At 45.6% G+C, this 15,893-nt stretch overlaps 1 protein-coding gene across 2 annotated transcripts in view; it reads left to right on the top strand.

Moving 5' to 3' along the window:
- Positions 1-5,191: 5,191 nt before the first annotated feature.
- The window catches only part of MAPRE3 (microtubule associated protein RP/EB family member 3), a 60,550-nt gene continuing 49,848 nt past the window's right edge, over positions 5,192-15,893 (top strand). For both annotated transcript variants that reach the window (XM_033176304.1, XM_033176301.1), the window contains exon 1: positions 5,192-5,579. The gene's annotated coding sequence lies outside the window, so the exon portion shown is untranslated. The remainder of the gene's footprint in view (positions 5,580-15,893) is intronic.

Here is a 15,893-nt window from a genome sequence, read left to right as displayed (position 1 = left end):
AAAGCTGGTCTTGGAGAATGAGTCCAAGTTTGCCTGATGAAGGGAAAGGAAGGGCAACCCTGCAAGGCAGGCTCAGCCACAAAACAAAACCACTTGCTTGGCCAACTGCAAGAACTACAAAAGGTGGAGTAGGGGATAGGGTACAAAAGGAGCAGAAGGTGAAGGGGAAGTGGTTGATAGGGGCCAGACTGTAATAGAGCTTGTCCACCATATGAAGATGTCTGAAGTTTTATATCCTTTAAGCCAATGTTTCTCAAACCTTTCCATTTAAAGCACCCCAAAGGCAGTGGATAGCACAGGCATAGGAATAGAGGGCAGCCTATGTTGAGCTCAAACTCTCTTTAAAGGTCTTGTCTTTGAAATCATGTGATTCTTATATTCTACTCCATCTTATGTCTGTTTGTTTTAATGTTTACCTTAATACACAATAAATAAAAATAAATTTAAAATTAAAATAAGATAAATGTTGTTTTCTGAATCTCTAGATAAAATTTAAAGATTACATTTAAAGATATATTTATTATAAATAAAATTCAAGAGGTCAGGCCTGGTGGCTGACACCTGTTATCCAGTGTTTTTGAAGACCCAGGCAGGAGGGTCACTTGAGCCTAGGAATTCAAGGGTGCGGTGAGCCACGATCACACACTGCACTCCAGCCTGGGCAACATAGCAAGACCCTACTTCAAAAAAAAACAAATGAGGGCCAGGCACAGTGGCTTGTGCCTGTAATCCCAGCACTTTGGGAGGCCAAGGTGAATGGATAACTTGAGGTCAGGAGTTCAAGACCTGGCCAACATGGTGAAACCCCATCTCTACCAAAAAATACAAAAATTAACTGGGCATGGTGGCACACGCCTGTAGTCACAACAGTTACTTGAGAGGCTGAGGTGGGAAAACTGCTTGAACTCAGGATACGGAGGCTGCAGTGAGCCAAGATTGCACCATTGCACTCCAGCCTGGGTGACAGAGTGAAACCCTGTCTCAAAAAAACAAAACAAAACCATGAGGAAGATAATCTCCTCTATAGTTCTTCCCGCCCTGTTTCCTTATGTGAATCCCCCATCCCGGAAGTTGCTTCAGCAGGTCTGATGACGGTCATAGGGATTTAAGCAGGGTAGTTATGTGATAAGATTTATCTTCTAGAAAGACCCTTCTGACAATTGTATAAAGGATGGATTGGAGGTGAGAGAGGCTGAAGTCAGAGAGAGCAGGTGAGAAGCTCTGCAGTAACCCGGGCAAAAGATGGTAAAGGTGAAGCAGATAAAGAAGGGAAGAGTTGCCGGACGCGGTGGCTCACGCCTGTAATCCCAGCACTTTGGGAGGCCGAGACGGGTGGATCACGAGGTCAGGAGATCGAGACCATCCTGGCGAACACGGTGAAACCCCGTCTTTACTAAAAAATACAAAAAACTAGCCAGGCGAGGTGGCGGGCACCTGTAGTCTCAGCTACTCGGGAGGCTGAGGCAGGAGAACAGCGTGAACTCGGGAGAGGAGCTTGCAGTGAGCTGAGGTCTGGCCACTGCACTCCAGCCTGGACCACAGAGCGAGACTCCGTCTCAAAAAAAAAAAGAAGGGAAGAGTTTTGAGAGGCATTTAAGAAGTGGAGGCCAGACAAGGTGGCTCACGCCTCTAATCCTAGCACTTTGGGAGGCCAAGGTGGGTGGATCACTTGTGCTTGGGAGTTCTAGACCAGCTGGGAAACATGGTGAAACCCTGTCTCTACTAAAAACACAAAAATTAGCTGGCATGTGCCACATGCCTGTGGTCCCAGCTATGTAGGAGGCTAAGGTGAGAGGATCATTGGAGCTCAGGAAGTCTAGGCTACAGTGAGCTGTGATCACACCACTGCACTCCAGCCTGGGTGAAAGAGCAAGACCCTGTCTCAAAGACGACAACAACAACAACACAACAACAACAAGTGGAATTAGGGTCAGGCACTGGGCTTACACCTGTAATCCCAACACTTTGGGAGGCCAAGGCTGGAGGATTGCTTGAACCCAGGAGTTTGAGACCAGGCTGGGCAGCATAGCAAGACCTGGTCTCTACAAAATAAAAAAAGAATTTAAAAGAAAATTAGCCAGATGTAGTGACACACCCCTGTGGTCCCAGCTACTTGGGAAGCTGAGGTGGGAGGATTCTTTGAGCCCAGGATGTCGAGGCTGTAGATGAGCTGTGATCATGCCACTGTACTCCAGCTTGGGCAACAGAGAAAGACCCTGTCTTAAACAAACAAGCAAGCTAAAGAAGTGGGATTAATAGTATTAGAAAACTGTCCCGGGGCTGGGCGTGGTGGCTCAAGCCATTAATCCCAGCACTTTGGGAGGCTGAGGCAGGTGGATCACCTGAAGTCAGGAGTTTGAGACCAGCCTGGCCAACATGGCGAAATCCTGTCTCTACTAAAAATATAAAAATTAACGAGGCATGGTGGTGCATGCCTGTAGTTCCAGCTACTCAGGAGGCTGAGGCATGAGAATCGCTTGAACCTGGGAGGTGGAGGTTGCAGTGAGCTGAGATCGTGCCACTGCACTCCAGCCTGGGCAACACAGCAAGACTCCGGCCCAAAATAATAATAATAATAATAATAATAATTTGCAAATCACATATTATCTGATAATGGATTTATATCCAGAATATATGGAGAAATCCTAAAACTCAACAACAGAAAACAAACTGTCCGATTCAAAAATGGACAAAGGACTTGACAAGACCTTTTTGCAAAGAAATTACATAAATGATTGATAAGCACTAAGACAACATAAAGAGTCGTCCAGTCAGCACCCTGCTGTTTAAGTTTCAGCCACCATCTGACTCACACCTTGAGCTAGAACCATCCAACCATGCATGGGCTTCCTGAATTCCCATCCCACAGAAACAGAGATAACAAAATGGTTGTTGCTTTAAACCACTGAATTGGAGTGATTCATTTTGTAGCAATAGTTAATGACACGTGGTAAAATGTTAATATGTAGAGAATCTGGGTGAAGGGTATAAAGGAACTCTTTGTAGAATGGGCCTCTACCTTGTGTGTGACAAAGGGGTGGGGTTACAAGGATCATAGCCTTTTCTCAGGATTACTCAAGGCAGTCTCCCACCCAAGTCTACACCGTAACAATGAAGCTGAGCTGCAACTTCAGAATGGGAAAGCAAGATAAACTGAGCATGCGATTTCCCTGTTGCCTTGGTGACACCCAGATACCCTGCAGACGCGGTTAGAAACAGCTTCAGTTGTCCAACTCTCTGGCTAGAAAAAAGTGTAGCCTGGGTTTTTACTCTCCTAACCCTTTGATTTCTTTGGGGAATTATTGTCTACAGAGAGCTCTCTCCTTTCTGAGAATTACTTTAGGTGGAAGAAGAGACTATGTGCTGTGTCCCCTCTCTTTTCTTACTCTATTTGTAACTTTCTTCCTTCTTTTTTCCCCAAGAAAATGGGCTCAGTTGGGGTGCTTTGGCACCAATAGTCCTGCGGTGGAATTTGTGGGAGCTAGACAGGGAGACTTGGAAGATAAGGCTAGGTTGTGAGTTCTTCCTTTTGAGTTGTTTGAAGAGAATGCAGCATCTCTGGCATGTCAACAAGCCCAGCAGAATCCAGTAACATTCACCAAGAGGGCTTGATTAGAGTTGGTTGGGGGGGGGGATGATCAGGACGGTCAGGTGTGAAGAGCTTACGCTGATTATGGAGAGTACGGGAGTCACGGGGTTGGTACCCAGTGAGGAAATTTACCTTAGTAGAAACATTTGGGATAGTGTAGAAGAGAGAAGTGCTAGAGGCAAGGATTCAGGAAATAGACAATGCCAGAGTCTCAATTAACAGGATGGAAAGCTAAGGAGATGAGAGACTTTTCATAGTAGCATAGTACTAAAAGAAAAACTATGTGTAAAGGTATTAAAAAAATGGGGATTGAGACTCTGAGGCAGTCAGGCCAGAGAAAAGAAGAAGAAAAATATTTGTCTTCATCTGATTCAATTACATAAACATTTCTCAGAATCTACTATGTGTCACATGCTGTGGTGGATGCTGAGGGAGCTGATGAAAAAGACAGAATTCCTGCCCACTAGGGTCACATAGTCTGATTGGAGACACAGACACGTAAACAAATGACTAGTGTAAGGTGTGTGTAAGAAAGGAGGAATGTACAGGGTGGGTACAAAGGTGACCTCAAGGCATCCACGGGAGTCAGGGCTGAGGGAGGAAGAGCCAGAAGACATTAGCACAAAGAGAACCAAGATGCTGAAGTCACAGGGGAAAAGAACATACTGGACCCCTGGGCAGAGCAGTGCAGGACAAGGACAGCAAGCGCGGAGAGAAAAGGCGGGATCCAGAAGAACCGAGGAGATGATAACAGCACACTTGGAGGAGGGAATTCGGGAACACGAATGGACATGTCAGAGGGAGCTAGTTATGAGGAAGTAGACTGCAAACCAGATAGTGAGCAAGATGAAGAAATAAGAGGTTTTTATCCTTGCAATGGGAGAGAAACAATAAGGCTGACAAAAACTCAAGTGATCTGTGGATAGACGATTTCGTTAGCTCGATTTAAGGGTAAAGGTGTACACTCTCTGGTAGGAGATGAAAGGGGATGTTTAAAACAGGTAAAAAAAAAAATTGGGCTGGGCGCGGTGTCTCACGCCTGTAATCCCACCACTTTGAGAGGCCAAGGCAGGTGGATCACCTGAGGTCTGGAGTCCGAGACCAGCCTGGCCGACATGGTGAAACCCCGTCTCTACTACTACTAAAAAAAAAAAAAATAGCCCGGTGTGGTGGTGCACGCCTGTAATCCCAGCTACTCAGGAGACTAAGGCAGGAGAATTGCTTGAACCCAGGAGGCAGAGGTTGCAGCGAGTCAAGATCGCGCCATTGCACTCCAGCCTGGGCGACAAGAGTGAAACTCCGTCCCAAAGAAAAAGAAAAAAAATTGAATTTGGGGATTAGAGAAAAAGACTGTGATTGGAACCCGCACACCAAGAGAGGAGATAAAACCCAGCCTTAGCTCTTCCATGTCGCTGAAAGAGAAGAAAACGTCTCTTTTTCCTTTTCCGTAGCCATAAAAGATGAAAATCCGTCATCCAGCTACTGGAATCAGGTGTACACGGTTGTTCCTCCCGTGATGAGACAGGGCTGAGCGATTGTTACCCTGTTGCCAAGGAAAAAGGAAGGGGCTGTTCCCAGTTGCTATGGTGACGAAGTAGGCGCGTTCCCTCGGTACCGCCGCACACGTCTGAGGCGGTCTCGTCTCCTCGTTGCTACGGCAACGCAGTGGGCCTGTTCCCGTCGCCCCCCGCCTCCCGCCGCAGTCGCTAAGGCAAGGTGGAGGTAGGGGCTGTCCTCCTCCCGCCGCTCAGTTGCCTTGGAGACGGCGGGTGCCCTGGCCCCGCCCCGCTCGGACTGACAGCGGCGGCCGCATCGCGCCTGCGCAGTGCCCTCGTCCCCCGCAGTCTCTGTGCGTTGAAGCCGGAGACCGCGGCGGCCTCAGCGAGGACCCTTCGCCCCGGAGCCGCCGGCCGGGACCGCAGCCTCTGCCGCAGCGCCCCCACCACCTGTCCCCTCCCCCGCCGCCTCCGCCGGAGCCGCCTCGCGCACTGTGAGTCCGGGCAGAGGCGACGGACGCCGTGGGGCTGAGTCAGCGGGAGGCCCGGGCCCGGGCTGGGGGAGGGGAACCGGGCTCCCCCCGCCCCCGCCTCCCCACCCGTACCCCCGCACCGCGACCGCGCCTTCCCCTCGCGGGTCAACCCTCTCCATCCCTGTCGCCGGGTTCCCTCCGGCCTCGGCGGCCCGGCCTCCCCAGCCACTCCCCCTCCCCTTCCCTCCCCTCCCCTTCCCTCAGTCTCTCCGGATCCACCTTGGAGGTCCTTCCCCACTAGACGTGGCCACCGCACCTCTGCCCTGGACTGATATTTCCCCCAAACTACCTTGCGTCCTCCCTTGTCCCTTCTCCCTCCTCCTCACTCCTCCTAGGCCTGACATCTCCCGGCCTCTCTGGTTCTCCCCAGTGATGTGCCAGAAAAAGAGTGACAGGAGAGCGAGGGGAGACTTGGGGGAGGGGGAACATCGCGCCGGGCCCAGCCTGGGGGCCTCGGGTTTCTTCCCCACACGCTCCTGCGTGGCTGGTTTGGGGAAGCAGGTCTGGAGGGTTCTCACGGGCTGCTCAGAGATTGCAGGGCTTTCCGAATAGATCTGGCTGGGAAGGGTTCAGCTCCATCGTGATCATCTAGCGTTTAATGAACGCGGCTAGTGCCTGGTGGCCTTCTAGTGGGCTGAGCTACTGCCTGGCCGGTGGTGTGGAGCGGGGAGTAGAAGTAGTGGAGGGAAGGGAGAAAAGGTTGCGTTTGGGAGCTCCAAGTTCCTGCGCTTCCGGTGTGTTGTTGTGAATAAGCATCTTGCGGTACTCTTTAAAATGCATTTTTTTTTTTAAATCGCACTACAACCCTGGTATAATGTGAGGTTTGGAAACAGGCCTGATATCATCCATAGGAAGTGCTTACTGTGTATATATGAAGGGGCTGTGACAGGACTTGATCTTGGATTCCTGTAAATTAACTAATTGGATAGTAGTGATAGTTTTAATAGTTTTAACATAACAAGTGCAGAGTTGAGAGGAAGGAGAAAAATCGAAGCTTCTCTATAGTGTAGGTGTGAGGCCTGTACACTGTGCCTCCTCCAGCTGTGTGTCTCTGTGGGGGCTGTCACCAGATAGGGGTTCTAGCATATCTGGACAATTCCCTGGGTTATATTTGCTACCCCTCCACCTGCCCATCTTGCAGTCCCTGTTCTTGGAATAGAGGAGGATCCCAAACAGTTTTCTTTTTCCAGGAGAACTGAGCTGAAGTCACAGTTAGTGCCCAGAACCAGAAACTCTTAATAAACATGTCTCAACTTGAGGGCCCCTAACTACTATGTGTGTACCTCATTGTCAACTTCTTTTTTATTTGGCTTCCAAATTTCAGTATGCTTTGAGAAAACACATGTAAATATAAGCCAGATCTACTGCACAAGAGGCTTTGGGAGTTTTACTCCAGATGGTAAAAGGAACTCATAGTCTATTTCTAAAAATCATGGTGAAGGAGCCACTCATTTGGAGTTTCTGGGGTTGCAAACAGTGAGAAATAACTATTTCAGTCCTTTCCTTTGCTCAATCATGGTCTATTGGCAGCCTCCTCAGAGCCACTCCCTGCCCCCATGCCCATCAGATTAGTTTACAGTAGCCAAGACGGCTGTCGCCTTAGTTTTAAACATAGAGATGAAGTTCAGGAAAACTATAGCCCCCATCCAGCAGGGCAGTTTCTTCTGTTTCGAATGCCAGACTGGGGTTTGGTGGGATGCACCTGCCTGTGGTGCAATGGGAACCGTGGGGCCTGAGAGTGGCATTCCTTCTGTGTGGTCCTGTGTCACATAGCTCACCAAAATACCCGAGCAGGGCAGGAGCAGACAGCTGTGCTGGAGAGCTGCTCCTCCTGGGCTGAGTGTATTTTGGGAATCAGCGATATTACTGGGGTGGAGGGTTGTGAATTAAGGAGGAAGAAAATGTGTCAAGGCTAGATAGATCAGGAGGGTGTAAGTAAAATGTTCCTTTCCAGTTTGCTATGGGATAGTCCATTTTCAGAGGATCAGAGTGGTTTTTATATGGATTAATTTGCCTTTGAAATCCATGCCAGTGTTTTATGAGATAATGATGGAATGCCTTTTAAACTGCTACTGTGAGGAAACAGGACTAATACTTGTCTTATACATTGCCTATCCAGCTGTTGCTGAATGTAATTGTTAAGATCAAGGAGAGGGACATGATCTGAACCAAGTTAGACCTAAATCTATGTAATGGATGTTAAGGTTTTGTAGGACTGTATTCTTGATTCTAAGACACACCAGCAATTTACCAACAGCTTTTAGGTAAAATAATCTATTGCTACCAGATCAAGATGTATATGTTGATTCCAAGGTTCATCCTCAATTTAGAAACACTAAAACCCTTGGGAAGTGGCAAGACTTGAGGGAGGGATTTGTGAATCTTGGAACTGAGAAAGAATGCTATTGATAATATTCCTGTGTGATGATGCCATTTCCAACCTACTGTCCTGAGAGTGCATGCATTGTGAAGATGAGTTTCTTCCAGTCCTTCCTCCACGCAAGCACACATTGTGGGATTGTATTTGTAAGATGACTGGCTGGAATCAGGCATGGTAGGAGGCTATTGAATGGAGAAAAGTTCCCATATGGGAATGCAACCCAAGGTCTTAATGTAGTACTCTCCAGAAACTGAGCCAACTATCTGGCAGCAAACATCTTATGAGCTATACCTGATTTTAGCTGAGTAACATTTGTCAGAAGCCGAACAGAAAATATAGTTTTTTTTTAAAAAACAGAATGCATCTACCCTAATTTGCTTACAGATACATTTGTAAGGTCCCAAGGCACATGTCTCCCTCCCTTAGGATGTTAGCACTGGAGGTGACCCCAGATGGTATAGTTTAATACCCTCATTTCTAAAGTTGACACGAGACACCGAGAGTTAAATGACTTGCCTGAGGTCACCCAACCCATGTAGAACATATGTAAAAACACTTTGTAAACTGTGTACACTAGGCAGATGAATGTTGGTGGTTATTAGTGGCTGAGTCAGGATTAGATCTCCAGATTTCCAGACTAGAGTTATTCTTCAACATTACATTGCCTCATCCCTCATAATGTTCCAAAGGGTTTTAATAAAAATAAGTTAGTAGTCTGTAATTAGCCCTGTAGACAAGGGCTTGTTTTGTCATCTGAGATGTTGCACAGCCAGACAAAATTTTGTGTCAAACTGTCTACTAAATATTTATTCTTGTCACCTTAAAAATAATTTTTTTTTATCACACATTCTGACTTCAGGAAGGTCTTTCTTTTTTTTAATTTGCATCGACTAACAGAAAAGCAAATGTGAAGTTGGGTATTCGAGTTCTTTTCTACTTCTTATCTGTGAGACTGCTGCATTCCAGAAAGCAAGGTGGAGAGGCAGACTGGGCTGAGAGGAGGAGCGTGCACACTGGGCAGCTGCGGGGTTATCTTCCAGCTCTCAGAATGGAACCTTTTGGAGTTTCTGGGAGCCATAAGGGCTTCTAAACCCTCTCCTTGGGAAGCACTGAGGCAGCCTGGCCTCTGGAAGCAGGCAGACTTGAGTTCAGATCCCCATCCAGCCACCTCCTGGCTGTGTGGCCTTGGTGAGCTATGTTACCTCTGAATGCCAGTTTCCTCATTTATAACCCTGGAATAATAACCATCTGTTTTAGAGGGTTATTGTGAAGATTAAATGAAAGAGAGTATGTAGAGTGCTTGCTTCTTAAGAAATAGCAGTGATTATTTTATATTGACTAAAGCATAAAATAGCAAATAATGGTTTCAAAATTGTATGGTGATTTAGGTCCATCTTGGACTCTCAGTTTCATAGCCCCCGTCTCTCAGCAACCCTCTTGGTATTTGTCAGGAACAGAGAGAAGGTTTGTCCCGGAAAGAGCCGGCACTTGCATTATTATCTCAACTGCCAAAACAGGAGTATATGAAACATATCTTTGCTCCATGTATTCAGCCAACCTGAAAGACTGGCAGGACAGAAGCATTTGACTTTAGGAGGCACAGATGTGGTGTGCTTGGGTGTGTGGTGAGGGTGGCTCATCCTCCAGCGGGGAGGCCAGTCTGGAGTGGTCTTCATTTGAAATAGAAAAGCTGCTGAGCTCTTGCTTGTGAGGGACACACATGTGGTCTTTATTGACTTCAACTGGTAGAGGCATAGATTTCATCGGTGACTTTGCTAAAATCAGCGTCTGCATCCGTGAGGTCCAGAGGGCAAGGGAAAGGAGCTATTCATCTTAGGAGGCAAACCTCACCAGTGACTAAGGTAAAGGGAGGTCATTTTGGATGGAGAGAATTACAAACTGGCTCAAGGCAGAGACTACTGAGTAATTAAAGAACCAGGGCAAGCTGTTCAGGTGAGAGAGCAAAAGTGAATTTAAATTCCTAGATAAATTTCAGTAAGGAAGGAAATACCCACGTATAGACATCTAAAGATTGAAAAGAGAAACGCAATAATGTTTACCTCTGGGAGGTGGGATTTGGGTGTGGGAAGGGAAAAGGAGACTCAAAGGGGAACTTTTACTTTATATGTTTTTGGATTTGACTTGTTATAAGAAGCATGTATGATTTAGTCATTTAATGAAGACCAAATAGAATGGGTAATGATTGTTGTTCAGTAAATACATTTTGATGCAAAAGAAGCAGCTGCCTTTACTTGGAGCCTCTCATGCCTGGGGCAAATAGGGTTTGACAGCTTCAAGCAGGCCCAGGCAGTTTGCACCAAACCAAGTTCTTTAGTGAGGTCAGGACCCTCCAAAGTGGCTGCTTCCCAGTCAGCCCAGGGTACTTAACTGACCACCTACCTCATCACCTCTTCCTAGTCTTTTCACTTGTGTTGAGAATAGTCCCCTCCATCTCTTGACCAGCTAAAATAATCATCATTATTCTAATAAGCTAATTTAATTTTCAACTATTGATGAAAATGGCATCTGACTATATGACCTTCATGAAAAATTCCTGCCTCTTAGTTAATGTCAAGAGGGCTTGAAGTTTAAAGGGACCCAAGCTGAAATGCTGGCACACTGTGTAGCTAAGTTCTAGATCAGACCTAGCTGGTACAGCACATCTTTTACATAATGATTTTTTAACTGCTTCTGGTAGGAATTACTGGTAAACTATGATAAAAATCCTTAAGGATTGTTGAGCTTTTAATTTTATCGTAAGTTGGCCAGCTATATTTTCTAGCCAGATGTCATGTTTATTATAGAAAGATGACACACCTATCATTTGGACATGTGCTTTGGGTTGCTTACCCAGGAGTTAGAATGGGTTATGCTGAGTAATTCACATTTCATCACCCAGTCTTCCCTTTGGCCAAGAGTACAATTTTGTGTGACAGTTAGCCAAGTTTGGTGAAGCATGCTGTGGCCAAGGATGGTTTTTCTTGTGCATAGAGTTGACTGGCCAATACTAGCATAAGCCTAGATCTTGCACTCACTAGCACCATGTCCTACCAGCTTTGCTAAACTGACCAGACGTCAGTCAACTTTTTAGCATAACATCAGTGTTAAGCTCTGGACACTTCATTTTCCTCAAGTAAATAAGGACTTGTCCTATCTAAAATGCTTTAACTCCATGCAAAATGATTTTTTTCCCTGAAACTATTTCCTATATATAGGAGATAAATAGCACTTGTGTGATACGTTTAAAATAACTGAGCAAGAAGCATGGCTTCAAATCTGCCTTGTAGTTTGACTATATATAAAAAGGCTTAAAAGGATGTATATCCTTAGATCAGAAAGTGCCATTCTAGCAATATTTAGAAAATCAGAGGTGTGTACAGAAATACTTGTAAAAGATTTATTAATGCAACATTACTAGTAATATCAAACATTGAAAACAACCAAAAGTGCCAGCAACTGAGGATTGGTCAGGCTCACCCAGATAAAATACTGCACAGGCATTAAAAACGTTTGGAGAAGAATATTAATACCAGAACTTTTAATATCAATGAAAGCAGTAGGATGAAAAATAGTGTGTCAAGGAAAAGACATATTTGTAAAGAAAAACATGAAAAGATACTAGAAGAGCATATGCCAAGTCATAAGTGATTGAGTAATGGTATTAAAAATGAATGGCTTTCCTTAGTGCTTGTTGATGTTTTTTTCCTAAGCTTTTCTGCATTAAGCAACTATAACTTAATTATGACATTTTAAAACCAGTGACTTCTAGATTCCATGTAGTAGAGCAATCTTTAGAGTCTTCTTTGCCTCTTACTTTTACTGTTTAAATTTATCAGAAGGTTTTAGCAAAACCTTGTATAGCACAGGGCTCTGTTTTGGGTGGCCTTCTTTTTCCTGGTGTCTTTTCAGATTCTCTATATTCCCAGTTCTCTAGTGTTCCAGGGGCCTTTTTGGGGGCTTTTGTTCATTTTTGGTGTGGGTGTGTACCTGTCTGAATTGCCTGTTTTAAAAGACTCTGCCCAGGACCGCGACAGTCGCCTTCCTCCCTTTGCCCTTTGTCACCTTCCGTTCAGCCATGAGCTCAGAGGCCCCTTTTCCTTCCAGGGATGGAGAGGGTTAGGTGCCTACCCAGAAGCCCCATAGGCATGGGCTAGGCCACTCCCTCTGTGCCACACAAGGTCCGTGGAGCTGCTGACTGTGTTGGGAGGGCCTGGCTGGGCAGCGGTCCTCTGGCCTCATCTTTCCCATCCACACACACACATACTCTATATTGCCTAGATGGCGCAGCCCAGTGGACTGATACCTGCCTTCTACCGGTGGTGGAGTCTGCCCAGCTCTGAGCACTGAGAAAGGGACACTTCTGGCTTCCTCCTGAGGATCCGGGACTTCTAGTTGAAGAACATATGGCCTATCATATAGCTCGGCCTGTGCTGTGATAAATGTTTGCTAAGCGGGATCTGCCTCTTCCTCCAAATGGTCTGGCTACCCAAACACTTGTCCCAGATGGGGTGGAGGCCTTCCCTGCTGCCTGGAATTATTAGTGAGCAAGTCTTTGGGTATGGCTGGCTGGAGAGACTCCACCACTCAGAGAGAGTGACTGTGGGAGAAACAGTCATCTTATCTTGAAGGCATTGTGGTCCTGGCCACCTTGTAATTTAAATGGTGTTTTCTGACTGGTAAGAAATGAAATCTTAGCTGCTTCTGAGTCAGCAAGATCATAGTTGGGTCTAAGGTGTGTGTTGCTTAGAACTAAGCAGGTCTAAGACCTGCTTAGACCACTGGATGAAATTAGATACCTTTCCCATGTGAGGAGTGTTTCACACAGGCTTATCTCCAGCAGCATAATGCATGCTGTGTAGCCAGGCCTTTCGGCAGCACCAGACTCTTGGCAGCCAGCCACCCTCCACCCCCACCCGCTTCCCTGAAGGTTGTTGACACTTACCTGGGACTCTGATTTGGTCCTTGACTTGTTCTGACTTTAGATGGGTAGAGCTCATAGCTGAAGGCTCTCAGTTTAAGCATCCTATTAACATTCTTAAGTGACAGGATCACTGCTAAGTACAGAGATGTGTTATGCTGGCCCCAAAATAGCAAGGTACAGTGTCTTCAGACAACTTGATAAGATTTCTATTACCCCAAAAGTATAGTTTCCAGGTTTACAGATTATTCATATAAATGTGCATATCATCTTCACAAGACATGTAAGCATGCTCTCAGCACGTATTCTTCATCAAGCCCTTTCTCTGTTTGTATTGTTAGTCACTATAGGATATAAAAGAAATGAGACTCAACCCTTGTCCATGAGGAGGCTGTAATCTGTGTGGAAGACAAGATGGATATATGGAATGATTAGTTCATATGACAATATTGCATATCAGAAACACATCTTTGGTGCCTTATTCTATAAGACACAGTCTCAACCCGTAAGGAATTCAGCTGATATTCTGGCAAAAGAGTTGGACACAAAATTATATTTCACTGCAACATGAGGGGATGGAACCTTATCAGCTATGGGAAAGGGTGCTTTGGTAAGCGAGAAGGAAGAGTCACCCTGAGCCTGTGAGAGCCAGAAAGTCTTCAGAAATGAAGACACACTGGAGCTGGGTGTGCAGGATGATGTGGAGACTCATCAGAGGACAGCTGAGGAAGAGAGGCAAAACAAATGAACAGAACAGTGCATTGGGTGTCACTGGTACTACAGAGTCTAAATTCCAAAAGGATGCTGAGAGGAAAATAATCATTGTGAACTGCAGTAATCAGAAAATACTTCAGTCTAGGTGCAGTGGCTCACGCCTATCATACCAACACTTTGGGAAGCCAAGGGGGGAGGATCACTTGAGGCCAGGAGTTCAAGACCAGCCTGAGCAACATAGCGAGACCCCATCTACAAAAACTGTTTTTAAATTAGCTGGGCATGGTGGCATATACCTATAGTCCCAGCTACTAGGGAAGCCGAGGCAGGAGGATGGCTTGAGCCCAGGAGTTTGAGGCTGCAGTGAACTATGATCATGCCATTGCACGCCAGCCTGGGTGGCAGAGTAAGGGTCAATCTCTATTAAAAAAAGACAAGACTTCACAAAGGAAGCAGAACCTGACCTTGCCCCAAGGATGAGCAGGCTGTGAGTTGACAGAACACCAGAGAGGGCTTTTCATGAGACAAGGTACAGCATCAGCAAAGGAATGGCCATGGGAAGGAGTGTGGCGGCGCCTGTAGGCAGGACAGCCTTACCAGACTGAGGATGTGTGCTGGTTTTGAGTTTGGAGAATATTGGTGACATTAACCAGAAATTAGGAAGTTTGAAGAGACAGTTTGGAAAGGAGTTGCTTTTTAGACACAGAGAGCTAGAAACAATGTGACCGTGGGTTGCAGGACATCCAAGTGGAGTGATCTCATAGAACCAGAAGCCAAGGGTCAGGTTGTGGATGGAGCTGTAGAGTGGGAGTCAGCAGCTCAGAGGAGGGCTGGCTTCCCTCAAAGGAATCTCTCCAGAGGTCTTGCATGCAGAGTACAAAGACCAGAGCCCCAAGTAATAAGCTTTGAGAACTGTCCATAGTTAGGAAAAAAGGAATGAGATAGCGAGAAATTAGGATGATTCAGCAGCAAGGGAAGAGAAAATGTCTGGAAGAGAGTTTCAGTGCTGCTGATTTAACTAGATTTAAGAATTTAACTAGAAGGTAGTCATGATGATTGCTTAGGGTATCTGTTCAGTAAAACACAGGAGTGGCTTAAGGGGAAAATTGACAGAGAAAAATAGAAGCAATGGCTGGTCACCAGAGAATGGCAGCAGGGAGGGAGAGGAAAGTAGTAACCAGAAGAAGCAATCGAATCAAATTTTTTATTTTTGTAAAATAATTCTATTCTTTATCAGCAAACATATAAAATTGTAATATGTGGTTCTTAAAATATATTTTGTGTATTAAAATGTGCTTCATCTGTAGACTTCCCTATATTGACATAATCCATATATTTGTAACTTCAAATATTTCATTCCTTTGGTGGTATCCCATCATATTGATACCAGTATGCTTAACCTCATTTGTTGTTGGGCAATTGGAGTATTTTCAACATTTTGCAAGTGTAAATATCTCTGTTTTGAACATGACTGTACAAGTGACATTTTTTTCTTTTGTGGATTATTTCTTCATGGTATATTCCATAAAGTGGAATTACAGAGGCGCAAAGGCTACAATTTTTTTTAAATAAGCTTTTTATACAGTGTTCTCCATGGTGATCTAACCAACTTTCAATTAGAGTAAAATGTTGGTATTGACGAAGAATCATTTTTTATAAGAAGGAGGTCTGAGCATGTTTAATGGCAGAAGGGAAAAGGAGTTATCCAAAGAAAATAGTACATGGGCAAGAGAGAAATAAAGCAAAAAGGAATGATCTTTAGGATCCCAGGGAAAGGTTACTTTGAAGAGGAGAGGGCATGGCTCTTTCTACCCCTGACTTTTAGGGTGAAGTCCAGGATAGATTACTAGGGTTCCTCCTAAGAAAAGACCTTTCTTTCTTTAGTAAAATAGAGCCAAGGCCACTTGCTGAGGTGGGGGAGGGAGAGGGTTGGTGGGGAATTGAGTTCTTGAAGGTCTGAATTGCCCACAGTGAGAAATGAGTCTGGGCATATGAGAGATGAATAAAGGTCTTGTTGTGAATGCTGCATTGGACCTATGAATTCATAATGGGCTGAGTCTTTAAAGTCCTCTGGCCAGAGAAGCAGCAGTGAGGGGGGGCGGGCACCAGGACTGGGTGTTGCTTGGCATGTTCAGGGCAAGGTTTCTGAGGAGGCAAAACTTAAGATGCAGTGAAGTAGCTGGCCCTAAGGCCAGAGGTGGAGGAAGGGCCACAGGTGGAAGACAGTCACTGGTTGTCAGCTAGAATGAGGAGGCAGAGGAAT

The sequence above is a fragment of the Trachypithecus francoisi genome, unplaced genomic scaffold, assembly GCF_009764315.1.
Source record: "Trachypithecus francoisi isolate TF-2019V2 unplaced genomic scaffold, Tfra_2.0 Lachesis_group17, whole genome shotgun sequence".
Taxonomy (NCBI): Eukaryota; Metazoa; Chordata; class Mammalia; order Primates; family Cercopithecidae; genus Trachypithecus; species Trachypithecus francoisi.
The sequence above is the reverse complement of the archived record's forward strand: the minus strand, read 5'-3'. Positions and strand labels throughout refer to the sequence as shown.